Below are 26,492 nucleotides of genomic sequence, written 5' to 3'. Positions count from 1 at the left end.
CTCCTAGTCTACTAAAGATTTGAATATTTTTATACTTCATCTCTGACATAGTACTGTTACCTAGATTGTAGACAATAGTTGATAAATGTGACATTTATTTACATTCATTTCAAAAGCAAGATAAAATTTAGAGGCAAATGAATTAAAACAGGAGAGGGACTGTTTGAAGTTAAATGATACTGAACCACATGACAACTAAATGCATTGGATGGTATGCTGAACTTAAAGAAAAAAAAGGGCATTATTAGAATAATTAGAATATTGTGAAAATGAATAATATGGGAGATGTTTCTGGAATGGGATACTAGCATTGTGGTTGTAGGAGGAAGTCCTTTCTCTTTGGAGATAGTCACTGAAATATTTAGCGGCATAACGTTACGATATCTGAAACCTACTTTCCACCAATTCAGCCCCCCCAAGAAAAAACATGTATATAAATAGAGATAAAGCAAATCTGGCAAACTTTAAAAAGTTGTCAATCTGAGTAAAGAGTAGGCATATGTTCACTGTACCCTTTTCTCTGATTTCGCTAGAAGTTTGAGCTTTTTCCAAAAATATTAGAAAAAATATTTTTAAAGTGATTTTAATGATGAACATAGCTGGCCCCCATAGCTGCAGTTCTTGTTTGATCTATCATCCCTTCCTTGGCTATTCTAGACCTTCCGAGTTTGCTCTCCTCTATGGATTCATTGCACAGTAAACCTTGTTTGCACTGATGAACAGCCCTTTCCTTCTAGATACCAAGCCATCCATCACATCATGCATTAGTTTCCTCATAGATTTTTGCCCCAACCTTGCCTGCCAGCTCCGAGCACAGTGTCTGACACACAGTGGATGTTCATGGACCTTCCTATCATCTGCTGGTGTTGCCACTCTTGACCTGAAACCAATACCTTGGCCTCATTCTGATTTCTTCTGTCTGACTTTCTTCAGGGGGTTGAAGGATGTTATTAATTCATTTACACATTATGCAGGAAAAGGAATGCCAAATCCCTGACATCCTTATGGCTTATCACCTATTCCTTCAGGAAGGTAATCTAGTCTGTGTCATCATATTTATTGCCCCCAAATCAAAACCAGTTGCCAAAGTAATGAAGGCCTATTGGTTGGTGTTGACTTAATCCATGTCAAAAGAGCTTTATGGGCATATGAGGATAATTTGACCAGTAAAAGAGAAGCCATAAAAATGATCAAAAAGCCAATAGATATGCTGAGAACACAAAGCTTACTTTTCTGAGGATTTATGGTCAACTTATCAGAAAATTATTTGGTTCAAGTCTACATTCAAATAAGTCCCCCCATAATTCAGCAAAGATTCCAGCCTCTAAAAAATATAGACTCTTATAATGAGATACCCTGGTAACCCCTAACTTATAGCACATGTAGTTTAATTTTCAACAGTTGTGAGGCTGCAGTAAATCCAGGTTCTGAAATGCTAGCTTCTACTTATTCCTTGGCTCTGCATTAAATTACCAGAGCATGAACTGCACTGGATCAGAGCCAATAGCATCATCCCTTCTGACATACCTGCATATGTGTTTATCTATCTAATACAGCTTAAAAGGCGACATGCCCCAGATGCAGCAGTGCCAACTCCTACTGGGCCCCACCCCAGCAGAAGTGTATGCCAAGTCACCAAGCACTGCTGTTATCGCGTCACTTTTGCCCCAAGCCCAACTCTTGAGGTTGTATGTTATTGACCAGACTCAAATTGGCTTCCCCTCATGGAGGTGATAAAGTGTGACATCAAGCCACCCATGTAACATGTATTACTTAACTTTGACAGCTTGTCATTGAAGCCCTTGTTTATATAATCTATTGTGCCATTTGCTCTATTCTTATTTTGAAAAGCAAACGTAGACATAAAAACCTTTTCTTCTAGTGTTTCGTTGATGAATGTCTACACCCTGCGCCTTCCCTTAAATGATATCAGAAGTAACTATTTCTATTGTCGCTGTCAGTTTACATCAAATTAGCAGACTCCCAGCTTTAAACTCTGCCTCATGGAAGACGAAAGATACACATCAAGCTGGAATGGCAAGCCTTTCCCCTACAACTTTCTCTCTTCCAAGTACTTTGAGACTTGCTTATGTCTAAACACAGAGGGATCTGGAGGAGGGAAGAGGCAGCAAAGATGGAAATGAACATGGCTAGAACTTTGAGCATGTAGCACCTTTAAAAACACCAAAGTATCAGACAACTGTCTATGATGCAAACTTTTGCAATTGTGGACTTATTGAAATAGCATTTAGTCTACAACTAAAGAGTTCTCTCAGAAGTTGGCTTTCAAAGTCCAAGGAAGCCATTTGGTAAAAGTCTAGAAGGTTTAAAATTACCAGGATAGGGGTAAAAAACAACACGAATATTTGTCTTTCCTAATGGTTCACCTAAATGCAGAAACACACGACTGAGAGAAAGGACATGTTTACATTATTACTGAGGAATCGAAAGCATTTCTTCTTGGAGATCAAAATAAGGGCTGTCAGCATTTTTCCTTTTAGTTTAAAAATACTGCCAAATTGAAATTCCTCAATGTATAAACTAAGCACAGAATTTTAGAGCTCATTATAAAATTGAATCAGATAGTATAGCTGAAATTATTATTTTACATGTGGGATATGTAAGTCTATATGATATGCATATAGTAATTATAATATTCAAAATGTCTTCTATTTTTGAAATAATAGTTTAAGAGATCCTTGCCCAAGAAAGAATGAGAAGTTCAAGTGTCAGAAACTCTGCCCCTTTCCTAAGAAAGTTGAGTCTGCAAGGACAAAAATCCTCTTCTTTGTACCTGATTAATTTTATAGTGGCTGTTTTAATAAAATGAAGACCAGATTCCTGTTTCCTAAAGCTGAAAACCTACTTAAGAAATAATCAGATAATCCAGCTAAAATAGTTCTTTCACTTGTTATTAATATTCTCATAATGTGAGGTTTTCTTTCTGGATAATCTCCTTGATTGCAGCCTTTTCTCATATTCTGTGTCATTCTGACTTATTTACATTTTTTTTTCTAAATTTTGAAGTAATTTCTAAAAGAATATTCAACTTCCTCAGTTGAAAAATCCGAAACCTAGGGAAATTGTTTTCTTAAACCCAAGAGGCTTAGAACTCAGAATTAAAGCTATAAACAAAGAATTTTCAATATTGTGGTGAGCACAATTTCCCCTTCCTTCTTCCCGTATTCCTCCGCCCTTTAAGAAATACTTCCCCTGGGTCTATAACTTTTCTATTCGGTCTCTATTTAGATTGCTAGTCCTCAGGGATAAGGCTATGTTAGGAGCCCCAGGAAGAAAACCATGATTAGTCACTGGGCTTGAAAAATCCTCCTCTGCCTTGTTTGCGAGGATTGATGCCAACTCTCCCATCGTGCTCTGGGCTCGTGTTCTTTTCAGGGTCATTCTGCCTACACGGCGCAGATTAAACACACAGCCTCAGTATTTTCGATGTTGCAAGGAGACACATTTACATTCCACTGACAGTGCGGGGTGTAAAAGGAAGCCATCTGCTGTGACGAGCAACATGAAAAGTAGCCACAACTTGAACAGGAGAGCAGAACTCGCTCTACAGCTCCCCCAGACCAAGGGCTCCTTTGTGTGGTAGAACCGAACCGAAACCACCACGGCATTAAAAGACATTCTACCCCTACACAACTCTTAGTTGGTCTTCTGCCACATGGTTTCATTGTTCTCTTTTACTGTCATTGGTTTGCCACTATTTTTTCAAGATTTTTGTCCTACTTTCAGGAACCCGGAATGAATATGTTATTTTTACTAAAAACATGACAACTAGATCTTTGATTATTTGCGTAACCTATCTGGACAGTTCATCCTTTTAACATCTAGCCCATTTTGTACCCAGAATTAGCTGTAAAATACTTTAGAACTAAAACGTGACATAAAAAGGAAAAGGAGAATTAATTACAACCTAAGGACTTAATATGTTCTCGGTATTTTTCATGTTGCCTTCTTATCATAACATTCTAATGATACAGAGGTTACTTAAAAGATGATTTAAGCAATTTAAAGTTATACAACTAGTAAACTGCAGATTCGGTATCCGGACTGTCAGAGTTTGTTCAGTTATGCACAGTTGCATTCTAGGCAAAGTTCTAGGTAGACATGACCCTAAATCTACCAATTGTTAGCCTCAGTTGATGTATTTACGGACTGACAGAACAACAACAGCAGTTATTTTACATTTCAGGTCTCTTATTATGTACAGTACTTTTATAGCTAGTCGTGCTTCCCTGCTTGTCAATGTGTTTAATTGTTTTTGAGAGCTTTGCTTGTGAAAGCAAACTTCAATGAAACAGATGATGGACAGGGAGTTTTGTTTGTGAGTGCTGGGAACATGCCTCACACACAGTAGGTGTCTGGGCGGTAAAACGTCTGTGCAAACACTGTGCAAGGCTGAAAAATTCAGCAGGAGAACAAAGGAAAGGACCCATAATTCACAATGTTCAGTCCTGCGATTTTTAACACCCACCATGTCTCTTAAGAAATAAAACAATGCAGAAAATCTCCCAGGGTTGCTGCTTGTATAAAACAGCCATGTGCTACCCTCTGGTTTTCACAGAACATTCTCAGGCGATGATTAAGAAGGTAGCTATTTCAGTGTTTCACAGTGTCAGAAAACAAGGTATCAAGGCATCAGCTCCCTTTTTTAGGTGTAGCACATAGATTGCAGCCATGTATTGCTTCCAACTGTAAATATTAACAGAGAAGCAAGGAAAGATCGTCATTGGCCACGGGCTGCCTGAGCTCAGCACTAACATGACACTCTGGCATTATTTGCTGAGATGTAGATAACTGTACTTCTTGTTAACAAGTTTCCATACATTTTCACTCCATCAGCAGGTTCTTGAATCAATGCCTACCGCAGGTTTGATGAGCATAAGCATAATTTGACTTTGATGGAAAGTTTGGAATTTATGCATAGTTAAAAATTATACATCCATTGTCCAACTTTCCAGTAAAAGTAGCTTAATTCTTTTGGATGTTACAGCATTTATACTTGGATTCCCAAAACATGTTGATTCTTTTACCTGTGACTGACTAGAAATTCATAATGTTTTGAGGACAAAGAGGAACATTTTGGGACATTTGATCAATTGATAAAAGGATCTAAGGTCTCAGGACTGGGGATTTAACCCAGTAGCACCACACCTGCCTCACAAATATAAGGTTGTGAGTTGGATCCCTGGTAGCTAAAAAAAAAAGAAAAGGACTAAAGGTTTCCAGGAGCTTGGGAGAACTGAAGAGCTATTTTATACTTCTTTTGAAACACTGAGTTTCAAAATCAATATATAGGACCTCCTATCTTCTTATAAATGCAAAATTAAGAAAGTCTGAACATTATTTATTAGAAAATATGTATGCATTTTACTATATGTAAAGTATAGAAGTATTATTAATAGTAAGTACACAAGTATACTGCTTGAATTCAATAATCCTTGTTGATAAGGATGGAACTGCAATAGTCCCTAAAATGCACGCAAATTGTCTCATTGCAATGACATCTTCCTGCCTATAGAAAGTCAGATGTAAAAAGGTTCTCCTATACTACAATGCACAAAACCAAGAAAGACAGCATTACACATGTGTAGTGCAGAAAATATCTAACTAATTTTACCTATAAAAGCAAAATTTCTAATTGGCATGTTCTCTGCCATGGACTCCTACAACTTATGATTCATTACATTGTTTTACTTAACATGTGATTTCAAGACTTACACTTTTCAGTATTTGGAAGGCTGTATCCGATAGGTATATGTTTCTCTTCTCCCCGTTGTCTTCAGGGTTGATGGTGTTTTGCAGATGCTCAGTTTTGTGTGTGTGCAAACCTGACAAGTGAAGTGGCAACATAAAACAAACGTGTCACTTTCCAGTGTAAATTATGAGCAGTTCCTGATACACTTGGGCCACACTGAGGATGGGGAAGACTACAGATCTGTGTATTAGCCTGGGGTAGTCTGTACTCGGAACCAGGAGAACCTAGGAGCTGGTGATCATGACTGCAACCTGCAGTCACTGGAACGAGTAAACCTGTGGGCACATCTTTAAACTGAAATCGAAGCAAGGTATGCTCTGTTCTAGCTCTGTTCTAGCTGTGTGAGCTAACACACAGGATGCAGCCTACCTTCCTTCACAAAATATTTAATTCAAGGATGTAGAGGTAGCGCCTCAAATGTTTTCTGCCCTGAAGTGCCTGCTGGGCAACTCCATGTGTCTTGCTACCGACTCTTTCCACCTCACAATGCCTCTTTATGGAGATTTACATTTTTCTTCCCATCAAAGGAGAGAGGCTTGCCCATCCAGCCACAGTGGGATCCTGTGAAATATTCCACTTCTCTTTCAAGGCAGGAGACTAATTATACACAGAAGCCACCTCTCTTTGCTCACCTCATGGGTTGAATGTGATGCTCTGGGTCATTATTTAGGGAAAATTTTAAATTGAGGTGCTTATATTGGTTTCTATAATTTGAGAACATTTATATTGGTAATTAAGTGGCAATGTAGCTAACCCAACCAAACACACACAACCTTCAACCTCAAGAAACTGCAAATTAGGTTAATTTACATAAGGCCAGCTGTGATTAGCTTTAGCAATCACAGGATTTAATGGTAAAAATAAATAGATACCAGGTCCCATTAGAGCCATAGAAAAATTTTACCATCTCTTTCTTATTTATTTTCCTCATTTGCACTGGAACTCTTCTTCCAAAATTTAGAGTTCCCTGGACATTGTTTGTCTGATGAAAAACTTGTAAATTATATGTAATGGCACTTATTTTGAAAAACCCTTTTAATAATGAAGAAAGATGAACACTTCTAGAAGTTTCTGAGAGGGCAGTTTGGTTAAAAACAATCTCCAAGTGTTGCACAGCGCTTGGCACAGATTCCTCTGATTCCTGAGCCTGTGGGATTTCCTCTGTACTGAGCTCACACCTGGATTCCTTATCTCTGAAAATAGATCCCACTAATCACAGAAATGTTCAGTGTAAGATACACTCTGTATTGATCAACCAACTGTGGCAGTTTCTAAAGTGAATAAATATCATTTCTTAGTTTTATGTACTTTAAGACAACAAAAAAATAATACAAGTGTTTTGCCCAGTGATTCATTTTTAGTGGTGCTGAGCCAGGGCACTTGCTAAATTTTACTTTTTTCTCATTGAGTTTATTGGTACATTCTAGGTATACAGTACAGTTACCTTCATCATTGGGATCTTGTACCTTCACATGACAGGTCTTGGTTCTCATGTTTTCCCCTTACCCCGTCCTACCTTCACCTCTCCCTCTCCCCTATTTACAAAGACTGTTTCCATTTTTAACCTTTCTCATATTTTTCCTTTCCCCTACCCTTCCCACTTCCTCTACACCTTTAGCCCTTTTCTTCCTATTTCACATTGTCAATTATACAATTTAGATATTATTTACACTTTTAGTTTTTCACACCAGAGAAACTATTTGGTATTTAATTTTTCATGAAGAGGGTCTTAATCTGGTTACACCCAAACCTCCCCAGACCAAAACATGTCTTTGGTCCAGAGAAGAGTTAGGGGCAGAGGAGAGGGAGAGGAGAGAGGTAATCAGAGACCTTAAACTTTAATAAATTAGTAGGAACTTTAGAAAGGATTCCGATGAATGTTTTAAAAGGCTTAAAATGAGACTAGCAACAACTTAGTAACAAAACTATGCACAGAGAAAACTTTCAATTAGAAAAAGTAAAAAACTGGGCTAAATAATATATGTATTAGTAAACTCGTTTAAAAAAACCGAGCGCCTTCAAATATATGTTCAAGAAATACTTCATATCTGTGAGCTATTTTAATAAAGCTCCCAATAAAAAAGGGTAAGTCAAAGAGTACCATTGAGGGGTTTTTATGGATGATAAAATCATCATTTAAAAAGGTTACTACTATGCCAGCATAATATCCTGCTATGGTATGTTTGTGTTTCCTTAAAATTCATATGTTGAAACCTGAACCCTAAGATGGTAGTGTGAGGAGATGATGGCTTTAGAAGGTGAGAATATTCCATTCAGAAGACAAGGACACAGGGAGAAGACAGCTATGACCCAGGAAGTAGGATCTCAGCAATAATCAGATCTGCTAATATGATGATCTTGGATTTCCTGGTTTCCAGAACTGTTAAGATATAATTTCTGTCACAGGCACACAATCTTCATCCAGAGTTTCACCATAGCATTGGTAAGTGAACGCACATCCCAGGAAGCAGCCCTGTGGGCCAGAGTGGCACAGCTGCAAGTGGGTCCCAGCTAGGGGCCCACCCTGCCCCCAGAGATGTTGGCACATGTCCCCAAACCACAGGCCTCCTAGAAAACAGCTGCATAGGCATGCAGGCTTCATCCAGAGTTCCACCATACCATCAGCCACAGCCAAGGGTCCACATGGAAAAGATGTACACAGATGCACAAGCAACAACCAGAGGCTCACCCAAATACCACTGATAAGTGCCTGAAGACCCTAGCCAGAAGCCTACACAGACAGCAGGAACTGGGATACACATCTTCCAGCCAGCCCCTCACCTCTGACAACAGCTACATAAGGCGCACAGCAAGAGGCATACCTAGATACCATCCCAAGTGTGCACAGGCCCAGCCAGAAGCTCACCCAGACAACAGGTCAGCTCAGTTTTCCAGAAGGCCACCATTCTGAACCCAGGAATTGGTGTACTGGGGAGTAGCCGAGTAAAGACTGCTTGGTGGCTTGCTGAGAATTGAAGACCACTGGTGAGCAAAAAGTTGCCTCAACAAAGGCACAGCAGGCTGCATCTGTTGAATTGAGAAGGCACAGAAACAAGTCCCAAAAACAGACTTCCAGATCACCTAAGGCAACCACAAAAGGAAATGAGATGGAACAATCTGATGATACTCAACCACCTGGACTTCCTGAACTGGCAATGAAAGAGGACCTGGAAAAATGAAATTAGAAGTAATTTATCAGATAACAGCAGAGATTGTGCCCATAGTACAAGACATGATTGTGCCCATAGCACAGGACACAGATTTTAAAAAAATAGAGTAGCTGAGAAACATGATGGAATCCCAACATAGAAAACAAATGGAATCCATAAAACAAGTGCAAACAGATCCCCAGGAGGTTAAAAACTCCACTGAAAGTTTACGCAGCAGAATGAGCCAATGCGAGGACAGAATTTAAAATATAGAAGATAGGATTGCAATTAGTAAGCAGGAAAAGAAAAATCCCTTAAAAATAGTTAGGGACCATGAGAGATCTATCCATCAACTGCTAGACAATTCTAGATGATTGGAATCAATGAAGAAACAGGAGAGAGTCCTGATGACATAAAAAAACTGTTCACTGAAGTAATGGAAGAAAACTTCCTGAATAGGGGAAAAGAACCTGAAATACAGAGAGTGAGTCTTATAGGACTGTAACTAGCCACGATAAAAAAAAAAAAAATCTACACATAGGCATATAATACTTAAGATTCCAGAAACCCAACCGAAGAACAAAATTCTACAAGCAGTTAGAGAAAAGAAACAAATCACATACAAGGGAAAGCCCATCAGAAACACGGAAGACTTCTCAACACAAACCCACAAGGCAAGAAGAGTGTGGAGGGATGTATTTCAAGCCTCAAAGGAAAACAACCTTCAACCCAGGTTGATTTACCCTGCAAAACTATCTTTCAAAATTGATGCAGAAATAAGATACTTTCATGGCACAGAGAAACGTAGGAACTTCATGAATACCAAACCAGCACTCCAAAAAATTTTAAACAATATCCTAGGAAAAGACAAGGTAATCACAACTCCATGAAGCCCAACAGAATGCATCCATCAGACACGGCAAGAAATTAAATGCAAAGGGGGAGAGTCCAACAAAAAGAAAAAGTCATGACAAGGATAAGTCAATACATATCAGTTATAATCATCAATGTTAATGGTCTCAATTCACCAATCAAAAGAAATAGACTAGCAGAATGGATCAAGAAGCAAGATCCAACAATATGCTGCATACAAGAAACACATTTAATTCAAAAAGAAACTCATAGACTGAAAGTTAAAGTGTGGAAAACAATACTCCATGCTACAGGAACCAAAAAAAAAAAAAAAAAAAAGCAGGAGTAGCTATCCTTTTGCAGATCAAGTGAATTTCCAACAACATTGATTAAGAGAGACAAAGAAGGACACTACATCCTTGTAGAGGGAAAAATCCAAGAGGGAGAGATGACAATCATAAATATATATGCACCAAGCACAAGTGCAACCAACTGTATAAAACAAATACTAACAGACATGAAAAAATCATATAAGCTCTAATATATTTGTAGTGGTAGTCCTCTGTCACAGATAGAAAAATCAACCAGACAAAAAATAAACAATGAAATAGTAGAACTGAATCAAACTCTTGAAAAAATGAACTTAACAGATGTTTACAGTGTTCCACCCCACAAAATCAGAATACACATTCTTTTTGGCTGCACATGGATCATTCTCCAAAGTAGACCACATCCTCGCTCATAGAACATGTTTAGTTAAAGTAAATTCAAAGGGATTGAAGTTATCCCCTTTGTATTATCAGCCCATAGTGTGATGAAATTGGAGATCAGTAGCAAAAGAAACTGCAAGAATTTCATGAACACATGGAAATGGACCAACACACTTTTGAATAATCAATGGGTCACAGAGGAAATTAAAGAAGAAATCAGATAGTTCCTACAATTAAATGACAGTGACAATATAACATATTGGAATCTATGGGACACAATGAAAGCAGTCTTATGAGGGAAATTCACAGCAGTGAATACTCAGGAAAACAGAGCAAGCTCAATTAGACAACCTGATGCTGAACCGCAAGCTGCTAGAGAAAGAAGAGCAGGACAAACCCAAAGCTCATACAATGGGGGAAATTATAAAGATCAGGGCAGAAATTAATGCAATGGAGGCTAAGATAACAATACAATCCAGAGGTTCATCAATGCCTACTTTGAGAAACTATACACCAACAAGATGGAAAATACAGAAGAAACAGGGCCAGGAATTTAGCTCAGTGGTTCCTCCACCTGCCTCCCAAGCAGAAGGACCTGAGTTTGATCCCCAGTACCAAAAAACAAAACAAAACAAAACAAAAAAACACAAGCATAAGAAAGACAGATTCCTAGATTTGCATGAATTACCAAAGTTAAATGGAGATGACCTAAAAAATCTAAACATGAAAATGTAATTAAAAAATAACCAAGAAAAGTCCAGGTCCAGATGACTTCACTGATAAATTCTACAAGACATTTAGAGAGGAACTACTGCCACTCCTGTTTAAACTCTTCAACTAAGTTGAAAGGGAAGCAGTACTCCTGAATTCATTCCAGGAAGCAAGCATCATCTTTATTCTCGAAGCAGAGGAAGACCCAAGTGAAATAGAGAAGTATAGGCCAATCTCACTAATGAACATCGATGCGATAATCTTCAATAAGATATTCACAAATAGAATGCAGATTATTAAGAAGATCATACACCCTGACCAAGTGGGATTCATGTCAAGCCACAGAAATCAATAGCTTTTCTGTACATGAAAAACAGACTCACTGAGAAAGAAGTGAGACAAATAATTCCTTTCACAAGAGTATCTAAAAAGTTGACATACCTAGGAATCCACGTAATGAAAGAAGTCAAAGACCTCTACTCTGAAAATTACAACACTTTGAAAAAAGAGATTGAAGAGGATATCAGAAAATGGAAAGACATCCTTTGCTCCTGGGGAGGAAGACTCAACATAGTGAAAATGGCCATACTACCAAAACTGCTGTATAGATTCAATGCCATCCCAATTGAAATCCTAGGAGCATACTTCACAGACCTTGAGAAAACAATCTAAAAGTTCATTTGGAACAAGAAGAGACCTAGAATAAGAAAAGCAATCTTAGACAATAAAGACAAGGTGGGGGATATCACAATCCCCAACTTGAAACTATACTACAGAGCAACAGTGATGAAAACAACATGATACTGCTAAAGAAACAGACCTGAGGACCAGCGGGACAGATTAGAAGTTGGAGAAACAAGTCCAGATACACTCAGCTACCTCATCTTTGACAAAGGAGCCAAACACCCTCACTGGAGGAAAGACAGCCTCTTTAATAAATGGTGCTGGAAAAACTGGGTTTCAACTTGCCAAAGATTAAAACTAGACCCGCATCTCTCACCATGCACTAAACTAAAATTGAAATGGATTCAAGGTTTAGATAGTAAAAGAGAAACATTAAACTGGCTAGAAGAGAAGTTAGGTAGAACTCTTGAAGACATTGATATAGGAAACTGGCACAGACAATTAACAAGTGGAATCTCTCCTTATTAAAAAGCTTCTTCATAGCAAGAGAAACAACCAATAGTGTGAAGAGACAACCCACAATATGGGAAAAACTTTTCACCAGCTTTTCCTTAAAGGTCTTTTATTTAGAATATTTAAAAAACTTTAAAATTCAGGCCTCCCAAATTTAAAGACCCAATCTAAAAACAGGCATCTGAAATGAACAGACATTTCTCAGACAAAGCAGTAGAAATAGCAAATAAACACAAAAAAATGTTCAACATCACTGGTCATTCTAGAGATGCAAATGAAAATGACACTGAGATTCCACCTCACTCCAGAAAGAATGCTGTCATGAAATCAACTGATGACAAATGTTGGTGGGGATGTGGGGAAAGAGGAACCCTGCTCCCCTGCTGGGGGAGTGTAGACTGGTGTAACCACTGCGGAAATCAGTATGGAGATACTTCGAATTACTAGGATTTCAGGTCCCATTTGACCCTGCTATCCCCCTGTTGGGTATCTTCCCCAAAGAATTAAAATAATCATACCAGAGTGATATATGTGAACCCATGTTCATAGCAGCACAACTCATGATAGCTAAAACTTGGAAGTAGCCCGGCTGCCCATCGACAGGAGACTGGATAAAGAAATTGTTTTTTTTTTTTTTATAAAATGGAGTACTACTCAACCATAAAGAATGAGAAACTAGAGACATTTATAGGAAAATGGATGCACATTGAGATGATACTCTTAAGTGAAATAAATAGGACGCATATGTGTAAATACTGAATAGTTTCTCCAGTGTGAGAAACTGAAAGTGTAAATAAGGACAAATAGGTATAATAGGTAATGTGAAATAGGAAGAAAAGGTGCAAAGGGGAAGGGGAAATGGGAGGAGAAGGGGAAAAGAAAGGTGGGAATGGAATTAACATGAGGAACATAAAAAACAGAAACAAATTTTGTAGATAGGGAGGGGTGGAGGGGGTGAAGGGAGGGCAGGGGATGGGGAAAAATAAGAACCAAGACGGATTATGTAAAGATGCAAATTTCCAATGATGAATGCCATTACATTGTATGCTGTAAATGTACCAATAAAATTAATTAATTTAAAAAAGATATAACTGGATAAAGAAGTTGTGGTTTTTCTGTAAAATGGAATATTACTCAGCCATAAAGAGCGAGAGAATAGATTCATTCATAGGAAAATGGATACATATTGAAGATATACTCCTAAGTGAAATAAATAAGTCCCACACGTGTAAATACCAAATAGTTTCCCTGGTGTGAATATTCTGCAACAATGCATAAGATTCTAATAAGATTACTGACATTTAGAAATGGGAGGAAAGGAGCTAAAGGTGTAGGGAAGGTGTGATACGTAGGGGAAGAACAAAAAGGGACAAGAAAAAAATGTGAGAGAATGAAAAGATGAAAATAAAGTGTTTGTAGATGGGGAGGGGAGGAGGGGGTGAAGGGAGGGCAGAGGTAAGGAGAAAAAATGAGAATCAAGACTTGCCATGTAAAGGTACATGATCCCAACAATGAATGTAACTGTACTGTATCCCTAAATGTACCAATAAACTCAATAAAAAAATTTAAAAACAAAAAGATATAACTTCTGTTGTTTATAAGCAAACCTATGCATGGACAGATCCCTTCTAGACAGAAAGTGAGCGTAAGCCAGCAATAATCACGAACTATAGGAGATCCTTTAGAGGAAAACACAGCACAAGCCCACCTTACAGAATTATGGAAAGATTCTTCGATCTCTGCATTAATTTTCACAGAAGCTCTAGCAATTTAACCCATCATCTAGCCCCACTCTTAATTTATGCACTTTTACCCTTTATTATTTTCCAGCATTTTTTTGCCGTTGCAGTCGGGTCTATATAGTCTCCACACTTCAACCCGTCTGATCTTTACTCACGTATTTCACGGCCTAGTTTAATTCCCATTTCCTCCATGAAAGCCCCCTCTGTTGCAGTACTTCATAGTGACGAGACTTCTGTGGAGGTACGCTGTGCTTTCACTCAGTAACATAAGTTAGGGGTTGATTAGTTCGTGTGTATTTTACAGTTTCTCTCTTTCTCTACAATGAGATTATAGTTTCTTTGACATTGTTATGGCAGGGATCATACCTTATATTTAGCTAGCTCATGACCTGCCTTCCTTTCTCTCCCCCGGTGTCCTGACCATTGCCAGCGGTGTTGCTGGGAGGCACTGTTGCCCAGGGAAGGTGGCGGCATCTCTGTTACTCGGATTTGCCAAGGTGTGGACTCCTAACTCACCGCACTGTCACAGGACCTTAAGGAAGGGGCAGAATGCTGGATTTCCTGCCTCAGAGACCAGAAGGTCAGTTGTCCCATGGGGAGCAGTTACTGCACATGAAGGTGGCTTAGAGGGAGGAGGAATTGGCAGTGAGGAGGTGGGAGCAGACAACAAACCCCTTCAGAACCCACTGAATTTGAAAGCGGAGAACATTTGAAAACTGCTCTGTAAGATTTTCCTAACAGCTAGATTGGTGAAAAATGATTGGCTTTGGGCTTAATGTCATTTTCAGAGCAAATGTAGAACTCTTTCTGCCTATCTCTGTGTTCTTGCGGCTTTTCTTTGTACATGGGAGCTCCTCCGATTCTTTTTCAGATCCTGCTTTTCTTCTGGCACCACCTGCTTTATCTTGGCATATTTTCCTCTCATGTTTAGGTCCTCCCAACAATCTGTCTTGAGAGCCAGGGACTCTCTTTGAGGGCCAATCCCTTAAATTTCCTTCCTTTTCTCGTGTCTATAAGGTTTGTTCAGTGATCCCTAAGGAAGTTTGTGGTTTTAATGGTTATTTTTCAGGTTTTCCTTTCTCTTTCCTCCTAAGTATAAAAATGCAGCTATAGAAAAAAGAACTAATAGTCACCAAGGCAAGAAATCATTATAGATGAAATGTGGAACTTATACTACTAGTATAACAAGGGCATAGCATGGGTATTCTAAGCTCTCTCTGATGAGAGGCATACAACTCTATTTGTGAATTAATTTCACCAGTGAAAAACAAATTAACACTTAGAAACCAAACAAGCAAACAAAACAAAAAAATGCATTTCAAGGGGAAATGTATTTCTTATTTTGTGAAGAAAACTTTTAAGCATTTCGTATGTTTGAGATCACATATCTTCCGTGTAACACATTTTCCGCCCTCCCCACTCATGGAAATGTTATACTTTCTTCCTCTGTGTATATCATGCCATTCTTTCATCCATCATTTATTCCTTCAGCAGATACTGAAGCACTATGGTACCAGGAATGGTTGCCAGACCCTGAATTTATAAAGAATTGTTCTCCTGTCTTGTCTCATCAGGGAAACAGGGAAAATGACACCGCCTAACTCTTCAGACTTTGGTGAACAATGAGTAAGATAATGTGCATCGTGACTTTAACACCGTTTCTGGCCCAGAGTGAACACTCCACGATATTAGCCATCCTTACTTAGTGTTAGTGGACGATGCTGTGGCAGAGAATGGCACGGGAACACGATACTCCAGGTGCTCCCCGTGGGGACAGGACAGCAGGCATAGATTTGAAAACCGATCCATTTGACCAGGAAAACAACAAAATAAGGATTTTACAATGAGCAACAGATCCTTTAAAATATCTTTTCAAAGTTTTAACACTGGTCTACCCTGCCTAGTATAGAGCAGGTGGATTAAAAGACCATGGATTTTAATGATTCAACCACATTCATCTCAATTTGAAGGGACATACCTTTCTCCCCAAATCACTAAAATCACTAAGACTGTGATAAACCTTGTCCATTTGGATATAATGCAAGGTTCTTCTAACAGCAGAGTAAATTGAGTTAAATGTAATCCAGAGAGCTGGTCTGAGAGAGTCCTTGGGTGACCTTGTGATTATATTACAGGTTGTGCTTTTATATTTCTAAACTTCCTCTGGCATTGGTTTGGGAAAGAGTCTAATTTATATCAATTCCAATTCGGTGTGTTATAGGCTTTCTGTTAATGTGGTTCATGGATGAAAATACTCCCCTACTGGAGAGTAGGGCTACCTTATACCCAAGACATTGTTCTCAGCAAAGTGTTCGCTAATGGCCTTCTCATCCTGTGAATCTGGTAAGGAAAATGGGTCAAATTTTAGACTTGATATGTACAGTCTTTTCCATTTTAATTTCAGGACACCTCTCCTTCACCCACAGATGATTGTCCAGGTTCGAAATTGTCATTTTGAACTTCGAAGGCATGTCATTTATTATATCAATCAGTTCATATTTATTATCAACAATATATCCAACTGGCTACTGGAAAATTCAAAGGAGGATATCGGTTTTAAAATATATATTTTCCATGAATTTCAGGTATTAATTAGACAGATTTTTATTTTATTATCAGGCACCAATATGGATTTTGGCATTTTAAATGACAAATAGTAGAGTACCTTGGTTTCCTTTATCTTGTCTTGTTATCAGCATAGGGTTATCAAAGAAATACTAGGGCAAGTGAATAGAAGTAACAGATGTCCAAAACTATTTAGGAAATTAATGTAAAGACTGACAATAAGACAATCCTGGATATGTTTTCCAAATGAAGAAATACATTTCAATACAAAAAGCTTGTTTTTGGATGTCATATTTGATATGCTCCTTGCTTTCTGTATATAATTACTCTTAAATACATTTCTACAATTTACAAGAAACTGATCTGTGTTTCAGAATTTATCATCATGAGAAAGGGGTAATAATAGTTTTAGTCTTTATAAACTTTAAAAAGAGGGATCCTTTTTAATATTATGAAGATTAGGAAAACATGTATAGATAGCTATTCCAGGAACAAAAATTATGAACCATGTTAAGTTTTAAGTAAAAAATGATATTGAGCAATTAGCAACTTTAAGTAATTTTTCTTGATATTCAAGATTATTCAAATATGAAATTCCTGCTACCATATGTCTAGTTTTCTACATTAACTTAATTTGTTCTCACCAAAAAGATGCGCTAACAGATTTAATGATCTGTAGTCTCATTTCCTAAAAGCAACACAATATAAGTCATTTTAAAAAGTTCATATATATTTATGTATTTACATACTCCACTTTTTAAGACAGGATCTCACAACACAGTTCACTCTGGCCTTGAACTCACTAGGTAGCCCAGGCTGGCCTCAAACTCACAGCGATCCTCCTGCCTCAGCCTCCTTGCACCACCATTCCTGGTAATATACACTCCATTCTTGCATATAAAAGTATGAAAAACTAAAGTCACATCATATTATATTAGAAAACAGCATGGTATACAGTTGCAGACAATTTTCAGTTTGTTTTGTCACAACCTTGCTTTTGATGAATAAATAGACCAAGTGCCCAAAGTTCTCCTTGAATAAAATATAAGGGAAATTCTAAAATGACAACAAGATGCAATCAATTTTTTTTTTCCAGAACGATGTCAGTTTAAGCTGTTGTGCTAGCATAATTATTAATATCATTTTCTTTCACTCTCAAAGTTTGTTTAACCCGTTTGGACAACAAATGTGTTTATCCTTCACATAACCAACATACGTCAGTGTAGGCACATCTCAAAATAACTCCATATTTTAGAAAGTTGAAACACTCCATGCAAGGAACTATGGGCTTGGTTCTGTTGTCTAAGCTCCCCGGAGCCAGAACCCATCCTTTGTGTGCACCGTATTTTAGTAGCTTACCGTGGCTGTCTCAGGGCCTTGCTGTAACGGGCCCTTAAAAAATGGCGATGAACATATAAATGCATTATTTTAAAAACTGGTTTCCTTAAGTGCAGTGTTGTAAAGGCGATCATTTCAGGGACATTTTAGTTGTTGAGAAGTTTGGCCTGACAGGTAACGAAATGTAACGTGATATGGAAAGGTAGTCAGCTCCACGCTGACCATCAGCCTATTTCCCGCGTTTACTGCTTAACGCTGAACAATTCAGCAGGTCCACAACTCCCGTGCAGGATTCGTCTCTCCTCACCGCCTGTTTGCATCCTATTTTAGATACATAAAGAAGAAATGGGTTCCGAAGATGAAAGTGTAGGTCCCATAATTTCTGGAAAGCTTGCAGCTATGACCTCACAAGAAGAAATGAAGAGCAGTCATTATAGTCGGTGAAGCAGAAATCTTAATAATGTGTGAAAAGAGGAAAAGAAAACAGGTTAATGAACTAAATCAGAACTGATTTGAGGACTCACTAACACATCAAAATAACACGCAGAAACTATTTTTATTGTATTTATTTCCCTCCATTTAAATGATTTTTTAATTCCCTTAAATAATTAATTTTTATCTGTGTGGAGAATACTTAGGTGAAATCTACCATCCTAACAAATTTCCAAAGTGCAGCAGGGATAGCAACTCCCTGTTTCCTCCTCTCCCGTCCCCTGGAAACCACCAGTCCACTTTTCCCTTTCATGAGTGACCATTTTAGATATCCCATGTAAAACGCAATCCTGCTGTATTTGTCCTTCTGTGCTCGGCCGACTTCAGCTAACTCACTGTCCTCGTGTCACCTGTCAGAGTCTTGTTCTGGTTGAATAATATTCCATCACAAATGAATGCCAAATTTTCTTTACCTATTCGTCTTCATTTAAAAAAAAAAGCACTGCAGAATGAACATGGGAGTCTAGAAATGTCTTTGAGATCCTGACGGCAATTCTTTTGGATGTACGAATAGGATTACTAAATTGTATAATACTTGTATTTTAAATTTTTTGAGGAAACTTCATGCTGTTTTCCACAGTGGCTGTGCATGTGCGGTCTCACCAGGTGTGCAAAGGTACCAAGTTCTCTGCGTCCTCACAAGCACTTGTTCTCATTTGCTTTTTTGATAACAGCCATCCAAACGCATGTGAGGTGTTTTGATGTGCATTTTCCTGATGATTAGTGAAGCTGAACATCTTTTTATATACCTGTTGGCCATTTACATGTCTCCTCTGGAAAAATATCGAGTGCCGTATTTCCTCCCTAATGAATCCTCATTAGTGGAGAGTCAGTGATGAGTGAATGCTTTTTTAAAATTGTAATTTGAACTGAATGTCATTTTGGGTGTCTCTTTTCTGCAGGCCAAATTCAGAGTACAAATGAATTGTCTGTCACACAGAGTAAGACTGCTGTGCCATTGGCCACTGCTGTTTGCAACCCAAGCCCGAGGGGGCGCTCCCGTCCCTATTGTCCTTGACGTCAGCCTTTACAATGAAGCATAACCCCTCCTCTCTCATGAACTATGTAGGATTCTGTCACTATAAATGACTCCAAGTCCTCGCTGCACTGTGCTGTATTTTTATTTCTGATTCTCTGTCTTAGGTTAATGAGTTCTGTAACTCATTTTACAATGTGGAGAAGAGTTTACTATCACTGGACAAGCACCCAGGCCCAGCCTATTCTTGCTCTGATAAAGGTGTCTTTCAGATGGTAAACAGGACAGAGTTGATGATGTCTGGTTTTCAGTTACTGAGCATTCAGCATAATAAATCAGTGCCCTAAAAATACAGCTATTTCTCATTAAGCATCTCTTCACTATAACATGACCCAGTGGGTTAATGATCAGAAAAGTCCAAATATATCCTTCCCAGTCCTACCTTTCTCCAAATTATTAGGTGATTTTATCAAGTATTTTGTCCTTCATACTATGCTTCCTTCAACTAAAATATTCAAATTTCTTTTCTCCTTCTAGACCATGAGTTTTTATATCATGAGTTACATACACCACAACTTTGTGTACAAAGTGCATTATCTGTGCTTAGTCAATCAATCATAATGCTTAAGACATTTCCAGTCCATGAATCTCTCTCAGTCATCCTGTGAGTGTCTTCTGCAGTATTTCTGATGTATGGGGCCTCTCAGTTTCCATTTGAAGGTGTCCGGGGTGGGAGTTCACTTTTGTGCAAATCAATTCATTACATTATCGAACTGTTCCAATGTTAGTTTGCTTTCCCTTTTTCTGACTTGGAATCTTCCTATAAATTCTAATCCTTTATCTCATTTCTTCTCTCTGTGTTGATATAGAACAAATGGACTTTTACATTCTCATGATAACCACTGAAACATGTACAGATAGTTTCATGCTTTCCTTAAGACTTCTCTTTCTTGAGAAAGCACTGCTTTATCACTTCACTGTTTCTATAATGCTTTTATCTGGGCTCCAGTAGTCATCAACATTTTCCTTGCCAGTAATGTCCAAAGGCAAACCCCACTCTACTGAAGTGGCCTACTCAGTTCAGAGGTCAGAAGGAAAATCACATCCCCTTTTCTGGGGCCACATACTTACATTAACACAGTTTAAGATGATCCATTAAAAACTGCAGTTTCAATTTCTGGCAACAACAAAGTAACTCTTATTAACTGACATTTAGAAATGGGAAGAAAGGAGCTAAAGGTGTAGCGAAGGTGGGATGGGTAGGGGAAGAGTAAAAAGGGAAAAGAAAAAAATGTGAGAGAATGAAAAGATGAAAATAAAGTGTTTGTAGATGGGGAGGGGAGGAGGGGGTGAAGGGAGGGCAGAGGTAAGGGGAAAAAATGAGAATCAAGACTTGTCATGTAGAGGTACAAGATCCCAACAATGAATGTAACTGTACTGTATCCCTAAAATGTACCAATAAACTCAATTAAAGCTGAAAAAAATATTTAAAAAAAAGCAAACCTTTAGGTAGATAAAAAAGTAAAATATGTATAGAATTTTAAAAAACAAAAACATGTGAGCACAGGTGAATAGCTAAAGTATGAATTAGATTATAGGGTGATTAAATTCAGAAGCAAGGAAAACACTAGGTGATTTTCACTTCTTTTCATTCCAGCCTGTTTTCTGAGCATAGTACCCAATCGACAACATTTGATTAACTAAAGCTAGGAGAAAAATCTGTGATCTTATAGGTTTGAAGAACCAGACAAAGGAGTCAAAGCTCACTTGTGAGCTAAACAGTGAAGAGGAAAATTCTGAAAATGAGAGAACTATAATTCTGCAGGAAATTCTGTAGGAAAGAGCTACAGAGCCCCGAGTTCTGAGAATGATTTCTGCTCATGTCTCCGGCTAAGCTCTGCAAGGTGCTGGTGGGGGAGACAACAAGCAGTTCAGCCAGAGGCAGAAGGGTGCAGCTGAGGTACAACACAGAGAGCTTCACCCCAAAGATGGGAGCTTGAATGAACTAACTGGCTTCTTGCTAAGACAGAATATTTTTGAAGAAATACAAAAAATAAAAAAAAATTTACAGTCTCTAGAACATAATCTGCAGTGCTCAAGGCACAATCTGAAGTTATCAGACAAAGAAACAAAAATAGAACTCGTGTGCAAGACAAAGTAAATTAATGAAGGCCAATCTCAAGATGACATGGTGTTGGAATTAGTCGGTAAGGATTGTACAGCACCCGTTATAACTATGCTGCTATAACTAATGGAAATCAAAATGAAAAACTGGCATAATCACTACCCTTTTGACATTGTCATACTACTAGGAATAAGAGCTTATTTGTATTACAAAGACAATACAACTTCACTACAAATATATCACAATAAACTTTACGCTAGGCAGATTAGCATTTATTTTTATTAACAGCAATATATCAAGATAAGAAACAAATGCACTTTTTAAACTCCTCATGCATTACAAATTGAAAATTCTTACAAACACTTGCAAAGCTATGTCCCATGTGTTAGACAGTCCCTGTCTCAAGAGGGTTATTACTGAACACTGGCTGATGTGGATATGCTTAGGTGACTATATTACCCAATAATAAGTACAAGAAGAATGACAGAAAGTGACAAAGAAGAGCAGGAATAAAATAGTGACCTTTTCCTGGGGCAGTTGGGGAAAGGATGCTGGAGGATTCATATTAGATTGAGAATTTAAGGAAGGACAGGAATTTTCCAAGCAAGGAAGAAAGGAATGGCAGGTAGGAGCCACGTTCCACCTGGCTAGAAAGTTGCTGTGAGAGAATAGGTAAGAAATGAGAATAGGGAAGCACTCTGGAGTGTTTTGATGAAGAGCTCATAGTGAAATGGAATATGGAACCCATCTGGGACTCTCCAGACATTGTGAGAATCCTTAAACAGGGAACATAAAAATAGACTCTAGACTGATAAGGTTCCTGGCTGCCAACAAAAGACCAAGGCAAGATTATGGCCAGAAACATTTCTACAACTTAGCGAGTGCACAAAGGCTCCCACAGGAGAAGGGACCATACTCTTAGAGTTGTGTTCACCCATCAACATACAAATCTCAACAGGAAAAACTCCCATGAGTAAATTCTGAGGAAAGAAAAAAAGGAGAATGAGCATTCAAAGAGTTTGAATTATTACAGTCTTAAAATGACTATTAAGTAGGATCATAAGTACTGAAAATGAAATAAGGAGCTGCAATTATGGTGAAAAATAGGACATAGACAAAAGAAAAGGTTGGTCTGTAAGATAATAAAATGCCTGGCAATTTAAGAGGTAATAGAAATTTAAAAATCTATCAGTGGATCATACACAGATGGACCAGCATACTTGGAAGAGAGGCCTAGAGAAAGTATGACGTAGAGTGAAGAAGAAAATATGGAGGTGATGAGGCAAACTTCTCTAACTTGGACATCACGATCTCCCCCTCTGGTGTTTAATGTGTCTGACCCTCTCTCTTTGTGTGTGGGTGTGACCATGACATTTCTAACTGATAGAAGATGGCATGTATGGGGATGCATGTGACTTTATGATTACATGATTATGTTACACAAGACTGTAACATCTGTCTTGGTAGAATTTCTTCCTCCTATTTTGACTTTGAGGAAGTAAGCAGTCATGCTGGGGAGCCCCAAGTGGCCTGAGACTGTGGGATGCCTCTGGGATGAGGGAGCCACCATTGGTCAACAGTCGCAAAAAACTGATGCCCCCAGTACCGTAACCATAAGGAACTGGACTCTACCGACAAACTCTGTGAACTTGCAAGTGGTTTCTTCTTGGTGGAGCATTGGATGTAACTACTTCCCCAGTTGATGTTGCTTTGTAAGGTCTTGAGCATAGGACCCAGTTAAGCCATACCCAGACTCCTGTGCCATTAGACATTGGGTGGAAATATAGGTGTGTTTTTTTAAGTTTGAGGTACAGCCCGAGTTTATTTCTTGAACTACACACTGGAATAATGGATTAATTACTGATGTAGATAGCCTACAAAACTTTATTTTTATTCATTTACTTGATGAATGTTTAAAAAATTATTTTCCCCACAAGTAATATATCACCACCTTAGACCTACAACCTCTCCAAATCACAAGGTCTCCTGCTTTAAATTTTGTTAATCCACCCCCTTTCCTACATTACCCTCAATTACGTAAAGTAGCATAAAATCTCCTTTCACTTATCTCCATTTCTGAAATGGCCCTTTAACCATGTTTTTCTGGATCTAGTCTTGCCTTTATTTTGAATTCATCCTTTACCTAGAAGCTGGAGTGATCTTTGAAAGTACAAGTGTAATTATGTGACTTTTCTGTTTGAAACCTTTCAAAGATTCGCTGTTGTTCTTCGGATGAAAAACCAAGGTCTCTGCCATGGCTTAAAAGGTCTACATAGTTTTCTCCAGCCCCAGCCCTACTGACTCCCACCCATGCTCTGGCCACGTGGCCCACCCTCTGCAGCCCCTTTCGCTGGGGACATTCTCGGCTGCTCCATACCTCCTCCTACAGTTCAGCTCCCACTTACCTTCAAATCTAAGCTTCCCCTTTTGGAAACATCCCTGATCCTCTATAACCAATTTTTTAGGGGGAGGGTACCAGGGATTGAACTCGGATCTTTGCGCTTGCAAGGCAGGCCACCAAACCACTGAGCTAAATCCTCAGCCTTCCATAACCACTTTTAAGACAGCAAAATGTTCTTCCTATGTGACTCTTACAGCTAGTACTTAGTTCCATCCTAACCCTGATCCACCTGCTCTTCTCCGTTTACTCACATTTTTTTTGAGGCTTTCAGCCTGTTCTGAAACAAATATCATATCTAATTCATCATTGTGTCTGAAGTTCCTACTATGCGGCATAGCAGATAATAGGTGTTCATTGAACATTTGTTGAATAAATCCAAAAAAGTTAACAGAGAAGTAAAATAGTCTGTATTAGTAATAATATTGGCAGTTGAGAAACAGATGTCTTACATCACAAACTCAAATTTTACATAGCACTGGTTCTAGGAAAAGCTTCATTCTAATTTTGAAAAGTGGAGGCTGAATAATTTATATTTTAAAACCCAGAAATGGAAAAAGCATCTTTCAAAAAAAATGTAGAAGGTAAGAAATTTTGACTGACTTTGTATTGAAAAAATTTAAGTCATGTATTTAAAAATGCTTTCTTGCAATGTGGGTACAGAATAAGTTTTCAAATGATAATAATTGAATTATATTGCTTCTCTTGCTATCAAAACACCAATTTCCCCAAATCTGCCTATGCGTTCTACTTCTCTGTTCTTCAAAAGGGATGATAATGTGCACGCACGCACACACACACACACACACACACACACACACACACGCACGCTCAGAAGGGGGAAGCACAGCTGACACCAGAAACACAGCCCTTTTAGTTCAGATATTAAATCAGAAAAATGAGAATGAAATTAGTTTTTATTCAAGTAAATGCGAGCCATATTTTAGAAGGTCTGTCCAGAGTAGAGGGTGTGTATTATGTGTCCCTTAGTGAGGCTGACATCTCTGTAGGGCCAGATTGAACTCAGAAGACCACTTTTACAGGGACACTGTAAGAACAACTAGGAAGCCGGCCATTCTACAGTGCCAACTAGACGATTACTTACCAGAGAGAAGAAGGACACCAGATGTTGACCTCCAGAGCACAGTGTTACTTACAACAGCACATGTAGGAAATAGGTCACAATTCAGGAGATCAGCACTAGCTTCTGTGTTGAACTGAGGTGTGTGTGTGTGTGTGTGCGTGTGTGTGTGTGTGTGTGTGTGTGTGTGTGTGTGTGTCTGGCTTGTGAACCTTATATTGCAAGAAACAGTCAAGGCAAACAAAGATAAGCATCACCAGAAGATGAGAAAAGATGTGGGGTGCAGAAAAAAAGGTTTTATTTTTCTGTGAAAATGTGTAAAAGCCATAGTCACATAGAACACAGCTGAAAATACAGAAGGAGAAAGAAAAAAGAGAAAGTATTTTTTAAGTTAAATATATTATGACAGCATATTTGGAAAATTAGAAAAGCAACTGACATTTACAGTAACAATAGAGACATCAGAATTGTACAAAGAAAGAGACTGTGAGTGAATATTTCTTAAATATATTTGGAAGAGTACGTATAACTTTAGGAATGGCCCATAAACGCACAACTATAGCTATTCTAAAAGAGAGTAAATGCAAAAAGTACATATATAGTTTTTGGTTATAACCTGTTTAATATGTACTTGTTTTCAATACTGGTGGAAGAGATTTCTCCAAGTCTCTACCACTTTGGAAAGGATAATTGGAAACCATGGTATGGTACACACAGCCTTGGATGTGAAGGAATTGAATGAGTTTAAAGAAAACATTTCAGTCAGTTTGAAATGGCTGCCAATACTATACCGATATGAATTAGCTACTTAAAATCTATTATTATTGCAAAATAAAATGGAACTAATTTTCTTTGATTGTATTATATGCTGTTTGTCCTTTTCTGTTTTGAAAGGTACATGTATATTCACCTTGTTCATTTCCATAGAAAAAACCCTTTCTTAAAAAGTTAGAACTAAATGTGCTTTGGCTATCTTCCAATGGATAAATTATCCTCACATTTTCAAACAGTTCCTAAAAGCAGTTCCTAAAGACACAGACACATTCACAAAATGACATCTAGCAAGCCATTGTTATTTTAACTGTTATGAATTAATTCATAGACTCAAAGTGTCCCTTTCATATAACATCTCCTTTGGTAGAAAACATCCACACAAAGGTATTTAATATAAATGACAATTAGTCACTAAAAATTAACAGAAAAGTCCACAAATTCATGAACTTATCAGAAATGGACAAAAAGTTATTGCATTTGTGTGGAAAGGAGAAATATTGGGAGAAAAAGGAATAAAGAAAATATTATTGTCATTTTGTTGGAAGAAACTCTTGTAAAATCAGAAACGGTACGTGTGGCATAATTTGTGTAATAAATATCAGGTTATTGTCTTTCTATATTTTCAGGGATGTAATCCCTACTCTCTCTCTCTCTCTCTCTCTCTCTCTC

The 26,492-nt window shown here is 38.1% G+C and overlaps 1 protein-coding gene across 1 annotated transcript in view; it reads right to left on the bottom strand.

Moving 5' to 3' along the window:
* Positions 1–26,492, bottom strand: part of Crb1 (crumbs cell polarity complex component 1) — a 143,132-nt gene that overhangs the window by 9,887 nt on the left and 106,753 nt on the right.

Source organism: Fukomys damarensis, unplaced genomic scaffold (assembly GCF_012274545.1).
Source record: "Fukomys damarensis isolate Sample0158 unplaced genomic scaffold, DMR_v1.0_HiC HiC_scaffold_11, whole genome shotgun sequence".
In the NCBI taxonomy this organism is placed as follows: domain Eukaryota; kingdom Metazoa; phylum Chordata; class Mammalia; order Rodentia; family Bathyergidae; genus Fukomys; species Fukomys damarensis.
The sequence above is the reverse complement of the archived record's forward strand: the minus strand, read 5'-3'. Positions and strand labels throughout refer to the sequence as shown.